Below are 12,273 nucleotides of genomic sequence, written 5' to 3'. Positions count from 1 at the left end.
TTGGGAGTGCAACACGAGGATTCCCCTGGGGCTTTCTTTGGGGGCACCTGTCCTGCATTCGGAACTCAACTCCTTGATTATGAGCAATTGTCTTATCTCACAGAGATACTGAAGAGGCTGGAAGTCACAGAATTGGGTTTCCTCTCCTCTACAGTTTCGCGTGGCTTTCTTCTAGTGCTCGGTTCTTCGAAATCCAAAGGGCCCAGATCCTGGGTCTCGAGCTCCATGACCGGAGTTCCTTCTCCTCCAACAACTGTTACGCAGAAAAAGGAGAATGGACAAGGGACACAGCTTCTAAGCCTGACGCCAGGAACCACTCCTCTGTTTTATAGTGCTGTTCTGGAGCTGAAGGCCGATTGCATTTCTTCCAGTCCTGCCTCCCTCTTAGGATCCATACACGTTGGTCTTGACGCATATTTTCATTCTTTTATTCTACTTTACCCCATGTCTTGTCTCCCCCACCCTCACTTCCTCTCTCTTTCTCTCACATTCTGATCTCATTTGTTTGTGTCTAAACGGGGACATTCTATACTATATAAAATACTGTTTAGAATGTTCACTGTAGGACGTTTAAAAAAATGGTAGACACTGCACCTGTCCTCAGAATATTTAATTGTATGGAAATACCACGACTCATCCCACCATTTTCTTGAGAGTGAAATGATTGCATCTGCGAGTTTTGCATATAGAGGACAACATTTCTCACTGACTTTTACTCTCACTAACTGTGTAGGAGTGCGTCTATTTCCCCACACTCCTGCCAACACGTTTTAAAAATCTTTTTTCATGTAGTAGATTTGTCGGTTAAAATAGATTCCATTGCACACAACAGAAATGCCCAAATAACATTGGTTAAGACCACAGAAAATTTTTATTTCTCCCTCAAGGATAAGAAAATTAGAAATAGAGAGTCCACTATGTGTTAAAGGACCCCAACTCCTAATGTTCACCTTTATGCTCTTAACGTATGGCCTCTCTCCTTCAAGGTAAAATATGGTACCAAAAAAAAAAATCTGCTACAGAGTTCTAGCCATGACCTGTGCATTGCACGTTGGAAGGGGAGAAAACAGAGCGGCAGAAAAGAGCACCTTTTAGCTGACTTGACTTTCGTTCAGAAACACTCCCAGAAATTCCACACTAAACTTCCAATCACATTTCATTCGCCAGAACACCCTGTGAATATACTTATAATAACGGTAATAATAACAATGTTATTATAGTGTGTTACTGACAGTCCTTTGACCATTAGTTTGAAGGATTTTTTTCATGTTTGGTGGAAAACCGAAGTTCTTTTGTGTATTGTTCAGGCATGTCTCTTGGCCATTTTTTTTTTTTTTTTTTCAATTGGAAGGGAACCTGAGATATTCTTGTGAAAAGAAGTTGACGATAACATGGTGTGGATATGACTGGAAATGGAGAAGGAAAGCACACGAACAGGACTACTGGTGAACAGTGGATTCATCTAAATATAAAACAAAACCCAAATGTCTTTGGGGAATCGGGTCACAGAGTAAATACTAGGAACTCTGACAGTGTAAAAGTGAACACGATGAAAACAAAATCTGGAGGTGGATGATAAAGGGAGTTGTGAGACAAGACTGCACATTGTCCTTATCTATTCTTTTAGGTGGTCATTTAATAGCTTCTGTCTAACTTAGATGCGCCTTAGAAAGGGGAGAAGAAAGTTCTAGAGCACATCAGTAGAACAGGTAATGGTAGGAATATGCTAATACCAACAACACAAGTAGGTATGAAAAGCTAGAAAGAATAGAGGAGATGATAGGAGGTGTAAGGTTCTATTTTCTTCCACCTGCTGTCGAAGGCACTCCATACAGGTTGCAAAAAATGACGCAGAGAGGTAAGTGGGCTATAAAAAGTAAACTTGATCACTTGAAAAACCATAAGGAGACTTTGGATCTTTTAAAATATAAGAAGGGAATCACAAACACACAGACACACACACACACACCCTGCACATATCCTAAAAAATACATAACTACGCTGCAAAAGACAGAAAATATCAAAAAGAAGAAAATTACATAAGAAGACTCTAGGGGGACTGATTCTGTGAGTTCAATAGAAAAGTGATATAAATTTGAATCTCTTGAAATCAGTAAAGGTTCAGACTGCATTAAAGAGCAACGCCCCATACATATTACATGCAAGAAACATCTAAAACAGTGTGATTCAAGGGTGCCTGGTGGCTCAGTCGGTTAAGCATCCGACTTGGGCTCAGGTCATGATCTTATGGTTTGTGGGTTTGAGCCCCGTGTCGGGCTCTGTGCCGACAGCTCAGAGTCTGGAACCCGCTTCGGATTCTGTGTCTCCCTCTCTCTCTCTGCCCCTCCCCTGCTCACACTCTGTCTCTCAAAAATAAACATTGAAAAACATTAAAAAAATAATGGAACAGTGTGACTCAGAAAGGTTAGATACAAAAGGATGGACAAGTGCCTGCAGTAACATAGCAGCAAAAATAAGTCAAGGATAAAGAGGAAGTGATGTCAGTCTAAGAGTAGGGGGAGCTTTTAAAGGATCCCTGTTGGATGATCCCTTCACAACCATTTTAACTATGACACTTAGAAATTTACAAAGACAGCAACAATAATGGAAACATATGGACCAACTTTACTTATGAATATTAAGGTAAAACTTTAAAAATTACATACAGCAATATAATTCTGTGCGCTTCAAAAAGAAAATATACCATAATCCAAATGATAAGTGTGCAAGTGTGGCTCGTTGTTAGAATAACACAACAAATATGGTGGGTCTGTTTTTCCAAGACATATGCCAGCTTCCTTAGACCGGGCATGTCTGTATTAAAGAGGCTGGCTAGGGGCGCCTGGGTGGCTCAGTCGGTTAAGTGTCCGACTTCGGTGCAGGTCATGATCTCACATTTCGCGCGTTCGAGCCCCTCGTCAGGCTCTGTGTTGACAGCTGAGACCCTGGAGTTGGCTTCAGATTCTGTATCTCCCTCTCTCTCTCTCTGCCCCTCCCTTGTTAGTGCTGTCTCTCTCTCTGTCTCTCTCTGTCTCTCTCAAAAATAAATACACGTTAGAAAACTTTTTCCAAAAATTAACAAAAAATAAAGAGGCTGGTCAGCTAAACTTCTGCATGTGACCCTTTGCTGTGGCAAATTGTGACTCACAATTTGAGGCTAGCTGGCAAGACCAACAGTGATGAAGGTGGTGGTGGTCTCTCATCCGGATCTCAACTTACACGGTGATTTCCTCAAGTCACCTGGAGTGGAGGCACCTCTCCGACTCCGAGATCCGTGCTAAGGTGGTGTGGCATTGGAGCCGGCGGCAGGCTTGGGGTTTCCTGACTCCCCTGCTTCCTGGTTTGACTGGGGTACCAGCTGCTTTGGAGGGGCAGTTCTGCAAATTGTTCTGGGAACGTCTGGAGAGCCATCCAGAATGTCAAAACATGCTCCAAATAAAGATACTTAAATGAAAGTAAAATGAGATAAACTTTTTCATCTACTCAACTGTCAAAAACTTTACATTGATGACACTGATACTGGAAAAGATGTGTAAATGATTACTCTCTCCAGAAGAAAATAAAAAAGCTGGGTGCTTGGATTCAGTGATTCCAATCTTTCGATTTGTAGCAGGAAAATTTGGTCGGGTTATTAAAACTAGAATGTTTACCATAGCACCTCTGTTTATGATTAAACAAACAACAGTAGACAAGCAATGGCCAAATACAATATATTTAAAAATTTAAATAAGGGGCACCTGGGTGGCTCAGTAGGTTGCGCATCCGACTCTTGCTTTTGGCTCAAGTCGTGATCCCAGGGTTGTGGGATCGAGCCCCACATCAGGATCTGTAGTGAGCATAGAGCCTGCTTAAAATATTCTCTCTCTCTCTCTCTCTCTCTCTCTCTCTCTCTCTCTCTCTCTCCCTCCTTCCCTCTGCCCCTTTCCCCTGCTTGCACTCTGTCTCTTAAAAAACATCAATAAATGAATTAAAAATCTAAATAAATACTACAACAGACCATTTTACAACCATTAAAATATATAAAGAGGATATACATATATATGTACACGTAATATTATCCAAAGATCTCTAACATATGTTACTAAGTACAATAAACAAAGATCATTAGACATGTACACTATTATCTATTATCTATTGTGCAAATATGAATGATTATCTTTATATTCATAAACAAGTATACACTGATAATGCATAAAAAAGTGGTCTTGAGGGAATTGCATGAACCTACTATCTTGGTGACTCTGGACCACAGCACTTGAAATGTGGGGAAGGACACTTGTGTTAGTACTTTTATTTTTCTAAATTATCCGGATTTTCAAAACTTGGCCATGACGTGTTTTCGTTACAAAATGTATCAGCATGGATTATTCAAAAATGTGAGATTGCAGGCATTTATTGCCTTCTTCTTAATTTTTTTTAAGACATATTTGTTAACATTTATTCATTTGTCAGAGACGGAGCATGAATGGGGGAGGGGCAGAGAGAGAGGGAGACCCAGAATCCCAAGCAGGCTCCAGGCTCCGAGCTGTCAGCACAGAGCCCGACGCGGGGCTCGAACTCACGGAGTGTGAGATCACGACCTGAGCTAAAGTTGGACGCTCAACCGACTGAGCCACCCAGGCACCCCTGTCTCCTTAATTTTATTAGTAGTATGAAGTGCCTAGTTAGGGGGCGATTGGATGGCTCAGTCAGTTAAGTGCCTGAATCTTGACTTTGGCTCTGGTCATGATCTCACAGTTTGTGAGATTGAGCCTCGTGTCGGGCTCTGTGCTGATAGTGCAGAGCCTGCTTGGGATTCTCTCTCTCTCTCTCTCTCTCTCTCTTTCTCTCTCTCCCTCTATCTCTGCCTCCTAGCCACCCCCCCCACCCCCGTCGTGCTCTTTCTCTCTCTCTCAAAATAAATTCTCACGCCATGTGCCTCTTTTTCCCTCAATTCCCTCTTCTCCCACCACCCGAGTCTTTGAAAGGGGCATCGGTCCAGGACAAGACCATCTTGGGTAGCAACTGCTGAAGGTGGAATTAATGCAATGCTTTAACTTGACCCTGCATCAGAATTCCGCGGTCGAGGTTTGGGTATTTGAAAGCATTCTTCCATCCTCCCACCCAGAGAACATGAAGACGACGAGGTTGAGGGGTTCTTGCTCAGAAGAGGAGTGAAGGCATCTGATTCCGCCGACGGCTCGAGACTCTCGAGGCTGCTTCTGTCTGAGGAGTGGTGGTTCCCTTCCAGCCTTCTCGTGGCCTCGGTGTGGAGGCTGGATGATAAAACACGGGCTGGGAAGTAAGACTGTGGACAAGGACAGAGTCTCAGTCTTTCCTGCCCTACTTGTCTCTGTTCCCCTCAGTCTCCTGTGTGTCTTTTCTTCTCATTACCACCATGTCATCCCCAAAGCCACCTGTTCTAGTAACCTCTCCTGGTGGATGCAGAAAACGGAAGCAGGAACTGGTCTGGAAAAGCTGCCAGTTAACACAAGGCGTTGGCTTCTACCTTCTTGCTCACAAGCTAGGCTTGACTTCTCCACCCGACATAAGGCTTTCATCAGTGCCCTGCCTTCATGATAGCCAATCCTCACCCTTGCCCTCAAGGACCATGCCAATCCCCAACACCTAAGTGCATAGAAATGCCCCCTCCACTCAGCCAACTCACACATTCTTTGGGGCATCTCCCCCCTTTTTTTCTTCAATTAATTACATTACATTGATTCTGTAGATTTACATCATCCAATCACCAGCTGCCACTTAATGATAACATGCAATCCCTCCCTCCCCTTGGAGTGGTCCAGTCCACTTTTTCTATGGTGGTTCACCATGCATTTATCACTACAGACCGTGGCCCATGGCAACTGCATAAACATCCTTACTCCTCTGACATACTGCAAGTTTTGTTTGAGTTATGTCTGCAGCCCGCCCTCCTCAGGGCCTTGCCCGTGGCTACGGAAAACATTTCTTCTATAGGATGACTGATAGGAACTACGGGTGTTCTATCTGTCCACAGACGGCCATATCACCGACTTCTGCGTATTCAAGGCGTTCCTAGAAGGCCGGATTTTCTAAGATTTTCTTCAGTTTCAAAATTTATGTGTTATTTTCACATCATATGTCTTGTTTTCGTTCTTTTAAAGTTTATTTATTTTGAGCGTGTGTGCACAAGAGAGAAAATGCCAGTAGAGGAGGGGCAGAGAGAGAGGGAGAGAGAGAGAATCCGAAGCAGGCTCTGAGCTGTCAGCACAGAGCCCAATGTGGGGCTTGAACTCACCAACCATGAGATCATGACCTGAGCCGAAGCTAGACGTTTAACCGACTGAGCCACCCAGGTGTCCCCATATGTCTTAATTTCTATATTAAAAATGTAATGATGATGACAGTGTATTATATTTCTCTTTATGTGAAAAACACTGCTCAGCATGGGAGTGCCATTTCTACTCTGAATTCGTCACAAAATTTTATTTGTCGTCCTAAATGGTGCTTGATTTGTAGTTGCTCTGAGTCATATGCACGTAAACACACAAAACCCACAATTTCAATGTCAGTGTCTTATACTCAGTAAAAAAGACTGTGAACTCAGCGCAACCCCTCCCTGACCCTTTCAAAGCTTGGGGCCATCACGTCACATCAGCAGCTCTGCAGCTCTGTTGCTCATGCAGTTTCAAGGGAGGGAGGTAGTAGGGGTGGGGGTGGGTGGTAAAGGTTGGGGGGTGGACAGAGCATTCCGACCCCTAGTACACAATTCTCAGAACCAGGAAGACAAGGAAGGCTGCCATAACTGGAGTTAATAACAGCTTTCTTTAAGGGCTTTCTTTTACTTATTTATTTTTTATTTTTTTAATGTTTATTTATTTTTGAGAGAGAGAGAGAGAGACAGAGGTGAGCGGAGATAAGACAGGGAGACACAGAATCCGAAGCAGGTTCCAGGCTCTGAGCTATTAGCACAGAGCCTGAAGCGGGGCTCAAACTCATGAACCGTGCGATCATGACCTGAGCCGATGTCTGACACTTAACCGACTGAGCCACCCAGGCGCCCCTTTAAGGGCTTCTGAAGTCAGACATCTGAGCATCCTACAGAATCCAAGATGGGACGGAAAGAAGTCCCCCCACCCCCAAATCCCAACACTGTGAACTTAATGAGGTTGAACACTTTCCACAGAGCGAAGCCTTGAAACCAACTACCTTTGGCTAAATATGGAAGTGGGTATGTTTCGATATTACTTTTCCCTCTCCCACATCTTCCCTTCGTCCCCCCTGTCGCCCGCTGCTGCTGTTGCCCTGACGGCCGGCTGCCTCTCTCTCTTTACAGGACCTCAGCCCCAAGCAGCGGTTTTAAAGCAGAACTTCGGACTTGCCGCGGAGGAAGGGCTCTGGCTAACTCTGCCGAGAGAATCTAATTAGGTAGATGGGATTCGAGAAGCTCAAGTTCTTCTAGTACACCTGGCTCACCCTTCTGTGTAATGGAAGTTGTCACTGGCCCTTTGCTGGCAGCTGAGGCACCGGGATGTGGGTGTCACTTCTCATTTGAATTTAATGCCGCCTCCAGCAATGACACATCACAGGCAGACAGGAACTGCTGGGTGCCCAGGCACGGGGACCTATCCCCGAGGTCCCTTTCAACTCAGAGACGCTGTACTTTTTTGCACAGGGAGAGAGAGCTGTCAGCTCGGGAGCGGGAAGAAATTCCTGAAAATCAGAACCATCAATCACCAGATAGACTCATTAGCTGAGTAGCGGGATCCCCACGACTGGCCAAAGTCAGGCAGAGAAGTGGCTTGCTATGGAAATGAAAGAAAGGTCCACCTTCTAGCCCCAAGACTTGCTGAGTGAACGCCACGCTTTCAGCCTCCGTCTCTCACCCATAAAAGGGCGGATGTTACATCCACTCAATCCTATATTCAATAAATATTTATTGGGAACCCGCTGTCTGCCAGGCATTCTTACAGGGATGGGAAAATAGAATGATCCACGAAACAGGCAAAGCCCTTGCCCTCAGGGAGCTTGGCTGTTAAGGAGGAAAAGCAGAAAGCAAGCAAATGATTACCTGGCTGTCCTGTGCTAATGCTGGTGATAAGGGACAGAGGCTGGTGGTTAAAAGGCTGCCAAACCTTGGAATTGAGTGAGAGGTAATGATATTAATGACCGTTCAATGAGATAATAACGACCAACCTTTATTAAACCTCTGGGGGGGTTCCCGAGGCACGGTCCCGGCACTGTGCAGGCCACCGTGCCTTAAATAAACCTCATATCAATAGGAACTGATATTCTTATTCTACAGACCCTGCAGCTGAGACGGTGAGTAGCGGGGCAACTTGTCAAGAAAGCCTAGCTGCTTAGAGGTAGAACTGGCAATGGAATTTGGGTGTGAACATCTGGCTCCTAGCAGGCACCCAATTAGTTATGTTGTGGTTTACGGAATTTGTTAATGTTTTTACACTGTTGAGCTATTATGGAGGTTATGTGAAGGGGAAGCTCTATTCTTTTAGCAAATATTGCCTACGGCACAGAGCTGGAGGCGCTGATGCTCGTAAGGAGACAGAGGACCCTACCTGTGCTTTGTGTTCGCTTTCCGTCTAATTTGGGGTCTCTGTCTCAGGACAAAATGACTTAAAGCAATACGTGACTCAGGTGTGTAATAGTTCTAGATAGCGGGAGGCACTGTTATCATTGGCGGGGGGGTGGGGCGGGGAAAAAGAGGAGTCAGCATTGGAGTCCTCTGGGGTCAGGAAAGCCCAACCTGGGTTGGGCGAGGCCTGGAGAGGGATAAACATACAAGGGACTGGTGGCAGGAAGAGAGTGAAACAGACAGGATGGCTTGTTTGCAGAAATTCACGAAGCTTTAGCAAAACTGGAACAACCCAAAAGTCCATCGAGGGGACAGCAGCTAAACCAATGGTAGCATATTCACCCAATGGGATACTATCCGGTGATAAAAAAGCAATAAACTACCAGCACCTGCGACAACATGTATAAATCTTAAACGCGTTATGATGGGTAAAAGAACCTCGACACAAAAACATATGTACGGTACGGTTCCATCTGCATGAAATTCAAAAGTAAGCAAAACAAATCGATGGGGATAAAAGTCAGAGAAGTGATTCACTCTTGGGGTGTGGAGGGAATCAACTGAGAATGGGAATTAAGGAACATTCGGGGCTGAGAGAGGTGTTCTGCAGCTTGAACTGGGTGGTAGTTACGTAGGTGTATGCGTGTATAAAATGCCACTCAGTTGTACGTCTCATAATGCACATTTTACTGCGGGTAAATTAAACTGTAATGAGTCAAACACAATAGAGGAAAAAAAGATTAGGGTTGGAATACTCCAGAAAGCAGAGGTTGGTTCATTCCACCAAAACAGAGATCACCAAAGGCATGTTGGGAAAAAAAGGTTTGGAGTCAGTTTCCAGAGGGCTCATAGCCCTCATAAAATATATATATATATATATATATATATATATATATATATATATATACATATATATATATTTATAAACGATCATTTATCTTATGAACAGCAAGTAGGTTCTGGAAGTCTTTGAGTAGAAAATTAATAAGTGATGCTTCAGGAAGGGATCTGTCAGTGATATGAGGCCTGGGCTAGAGGAACATAGTCTGGAGAAAATATTAAGTGTCTACTGTGTGCCAGACCGACATTGTCATCAGTTGCTGGATGAAGGAGGTAAAGCTCCGAGAACTTGGCTTTCCCCGGGTCACAAAGCTGATCATTATAGGAGCTGGGATTTTGGATTCCAAAGCTCAGATCTGTTGCGCTATGCTGTATTTTTTTCCCCAGAAGTCCTAGAGTAAGGGGAGGTGGGACAAGCGAGCCTGTGGAGGTCTGAAAGAGGAAGAGAGACAAAGATGTAAGTACTTCAAAGATGAAAAGGTAGATCGGAGGGATTTCCAATGTGTATATACGCAGCTATGTTTTCTGTAGCTGATCTAATAGGAAGCTTGAGGTTCCTTGGGCGGAGGGCCACTTCTGGCATGATGCGAAGATTCCACCCACCTTGCTAAAGATGGACTAAATCCTCTGGCATTTGAGACTATCTAGAATGCTGTCTGTACACCTTCAGAATAAATAGAAGAGCACAAGAAATATGCAGAGGTATTTGCATACACTGGGATGGGACTGACCTCTCGACTGGGAACATGGGCACTTTCTCAATGAGATGTATAGAGGCAATCTTGAGTCTAAGACAACAGGGCACGAGCATTTCATCCTGTCTTTGTGTCTCCCTAACCAAAGTCGATACAGCATAGTTTTTTTGAGGGGGGGAAGAGTTGCTTTTTTAAATGTATTTAATTTATGTTTTCTTATTTCAGAGAGAGAGAAGAAAGAGGGCAGGGAGAGGGGGAGAGAGAGAGAGAAAGAGAAGAGAATCCCTAGCAGGCTCCACACTCAGTGCCGAGCCTGACGTGGGGCTTAATCCCAGGAGGGGATTGTGACCTGAGCCGAAATTGAGAGTCAGACGCTCAACTGACTGAGCCACCCAGGTGTCCCTTAAATTTATTTTAGTTCCCTAAGTACACCATGAAAGCATCAAGCTTGAAAAATAATACTACATCGAAGCAGAGTCCTCCTGATTCCAGATCTCTCCAGTGAATCAACCACTATTTCTATTTTTTATATGTGTCCCTATCAAATGCTGCAAGTTATCATACACATACGATGTATAATATAGACATGTAATCAATTTCAAGTAGATTGGTACAAATTTCAAGGATTCTAATGCAGGAGTATGTGTTGAAGAGTTTTTCGTGTCAAAATATATACAAAAGACCTCATTCAATTGTATCGTGGATACTATTCCTTAAGATGAAGCTACTTTAGTTTACTAACAGTTATCCTGCTTCTTTGTTGCTTTTATAAAAAATACCTGCACAGGGGCACCTGGATGGCTCAGTCAGTTAAGTGTCCAACTCGATTTTGGCTCAGGTCATGATCTCAAGGTTCATGGATGTGAGTCCTGAGTCAGGGTCTGCACTATCAATGCAGAGCCTGCTTGGGATTCTCTCTCTCTCTCTCTCTCTCTCTCTCTCTCTCCCCCTCTCCCTCTCTCTCTCTGCCCCTCCCCTGCTTGCTCTCTTCTCTGTCTCTCAAAAAATAAATAAATAAACATTTAAAACAAAAAAGCCTGCACAGAACATCCTTGTTCTATGCCTCCACGTGCATATATGGAAGTATTTTGTCTCAGAACAATTCTAAGAAAAGTATTTACGGTATCATAGTTAAAATTATGATACATCTCTTAAAATTTCCCTCAAGCATGGTTGAACCAATCCTGAAACCTCTAAGCAGCATATAAAAGTGCCTGGCACACTTCACAAATATCCTCTTGTCTAAATTTCCTTGTGATCTGTGTTTTTCTTAGTAATTATATTATGATATCTATTACTACTGCTGCACAGAAGACACATATCTTGCCCTGCCCAAACTTGCAATCAACATCTCAGTGGCTGAGAGGGAAATAAAGGAGGTAATCAAGAAGTAAAGATAATAACGAACTTTCCAAAGATACCCCCAAACAAACAGAGTAAGGGTCATTTTTGGTAACTTTCTGGTATTTGTGGGAGTTTCCGTTCTCTGGTCAGAAAGCCTGCGGAAGAGGGTTGTCTCGGTGGGGGCTCTGCATGACCAAGAGTCTCCCGTGGATTGAGAGGTACTTCTCTTGACTCTAGACTGGAGACTTGCACTGTAAGCAGCATGGAACGGTGGGAACCGACACTGAGGGGAGTCCTGGGTCCAGCATTTTCCTGAATCAGTCTCTACATCCTTTTTGAGCCTTACTGCCTTCACTTGAGTGAATGAGAGCCCTCAAATGTTGTTTATAGAGGTCGAAGTCCATCATTTTAAGAACCAGTGAAATATATATTTGAATATTCTTTTTGCCCAAGCTTTAGTGGGTGTCAGAATTATCTGGAAGGCGTTACGGCTGCTGGCCTGGCAACCTCACTTTGAGAGCTACTGTTTTAGCATGGTTCTCAGGCCCTATACGATGGACGTTGAAAGAAAGCCTGGGACAGAGTGAGCTTTGAGGATTTCTAAACGATAGAGATATAAGGCTCTAGAGGCAAAGACACCTGGAGGTGACCTTAGTCAATGTGACCTTACATTGAGAATTATTCTGCCAGAACCGAGAGCAGATAGGAAGGCCAGGGAGATGGATGTTTGGAAATGGGGTTGATTTTATTTTTAAATTATGAAGTCTTCTGTAAGGATTCTGAGAAAGATTTTGCAACTTCAATAAATAAATGATAGCAGGATCTGGGGCAGCTATAAAAGAG

Source organism: Panthera leo, chromosome C2 (genome assembly GCF_018350215.1).
Source record: "Panthera leo isolate Ple1 chromosome C2, P.leo_Ple1_pat1.1, whole genome shotgun sequence".
NCBI classification, from domain to species: domain Eukaryota; kingdom Metazoa; phylum Chordata; class Mammalia; order Carnivora; family Felidae; genus Panthera; species Panthera leo.
The sequence above is the reverse complement of the archived record's forward strand: the minus strand, read 5'-3'. Positions refer to the sequence as shown.